The following is a 2172-nucleotide window of genomic DNA, read 5'->3' on the forward strand; positions in this document are numbered from 1 at the left end:
AAGAAGAAGTCCATTGGGTACTTAACGAGAAGAAAGAATATGAGATTCGCACATGGATGGTGGGTTCTATTTTGTTCCCTCCCTACAACATCTATAACTTTTTCCATTCACCTTTGAACTATTTTCTAAACAAATATAAAATTAATGGAAAATTTTGGAAAACTAGCAAAAAGATCCTAAATATGTGTATATATTTTGTAAATATACAATTTTAATCTTTGTTGTTATTCAACATTTCCATTATTTTATAGATATTGACAAAAATAAGTTAAATAACATTATTCATCCGTTATGATTGGATGAACTAGAGGATGTATCTAAAAGGGCAGCAGATAAAATAATTCAAGTAAGTTAGGGCATAGCAATCGGTGAACCAGAGAAGAAGGGATTAAACAAATTAAATCGTATTTATTTTTAATATAATTTTGTTTTTTTAATTAAATTTTATTTAATATTTTGAGTTAAACCAATTAAACGTAAACATGTGGCAAATAGAGGATGTAAGAGGAACTAAAATTGCCTCCACCGAGACACTCTCGCTATTCTCTCTCCTTCCTTTTGATTTTATTTTATAATTTTAATTATCTGATCCTCCTAAAAAATGACTGATGGGCATGCTCTTACTAGCATCATAAATGGTGCATTTGGGTTTGATAGACTCGCTGAAAAGATTATTATTTAGTGTTTTGTGCTCCTTCATAAATTATCAAAACGTGTGATCAAATATGTCTATTAATTCATTAAAAAAAAAGTTGTTTATCAAAATTACAAGTCTTTTTTTTTTTTTTTACCGTCCTTTATTAGATATCAGAGGTTTGTACAAAGTCATGAGATAAGCAATTCCGTAAATACAATGGAGGATTTAAAAAAATTCGAGAAATTTCTGGTTGATAATGAGCCATCTTAGCTAGCTTATCAGCCACCCGATTACAATCCCATCGTACAAGCGAGAAGGATATATTAGTAAAAAAATCCGCCCAACTGCAGATATCAACTAGGAAATTTTCTATAGTTATGCTCTTGGTTCTTTTATGTAGTAGATCATCTAAAGCTTTGCAATCTCCTTCTAGTATCATCTTTCGGTAACCTCAGCACCAAGATGATTGAATAGCATGAAGAAGCGCTAGTCCTTCAGTTTCCAATGGGTTAGACGCTTGCTTGAGTTTGGAGCTTCACGCTAAGAGGTAAGTGCCTTTGTTATCAAAATTACAAGTTATTATGAAGACATGATAATACTTGGGGACTATCAAAGCCCTAGAGTTTTGTGAAGGTATTTCAATGGTGGTTAAAGACTACTTTGGTTTAAAATAGAAAAAGAAAAATTCATTTTTGTTTTTTTAAAGAGATTTCGTTGAAAATTGGAACCTAATATCAGTAAAAAAATATCATTTGATTACTGGACTTTGTATATTGTTTATTGGGTTTACATGTTTGTTAAGATTGATAAACACTTGCGTATCTATTCATAAGCACTTGAACAGAGTCCTTCTTCGAACTGTCTCGCATATACCTCGCCAGCTAAAGGCGGTTTAAGGTAGGTTCCATGTTTGCCAAAAAAAAAAAGGTAGGTTCCATTTGTTTCTGTTGATACAATTCTTTACAGATATATTACAACAACTATCAAGTATTATTTTAGACCATTTTGTTTTTCTTTGGTGTTCATGACCAGATGTCAGATTCTATATATAACATATCATTTGTATTGTATAGAAGACACTTTGTCAAATTCACATTTCTATTTTAATAATAGAATTCATCTGGTCATTAAAAAAAATGTTTAACTGAGAACTAATTAAATATATTGTTTCAAAAGAAAAATCTAACTCACTATTAATATACTCAAAAAATTTTAGTTGCTAACTTCTTGGTTTTAGACAATCACCTAGCAAAAATAATTCTATTTGGCTTCAAATTGTTGTTAGTTCCAAGCTCATCGGAGAGTGAGGCCCCCAACTTTCAATCTTCGAACATGTAATCTAAGATAGCAAACTTGGCAGGAAATATGAAATGCCTATAAAAAAAAGTATAATTGGCCATTTTCATTTGTGATATAGTTTTAGTTTAGTTATTTGTACATACATTTTTTTATTAGAGTAAAATATTTTGTAAATTTTGGTAAATCATTCCGTAAAAAATTATATAATCATATTTATGTGGACAAAGAAAAGAAAG

Source organism: Camelina sativa, chromosome 16, assembly GCF_000633955.1.
Source record: "Camelina sativa cultivar DH55 chromosome 16, Cs, whole genome shotgun sequence".
Taxonomy (NCBI): domain Eukaryota; kingdom Viridiplantae; phylum Streptophyta; class Magnoliopsida; order Brassicales; family Brassicaceae; genus Camelina; species Camelina sativa.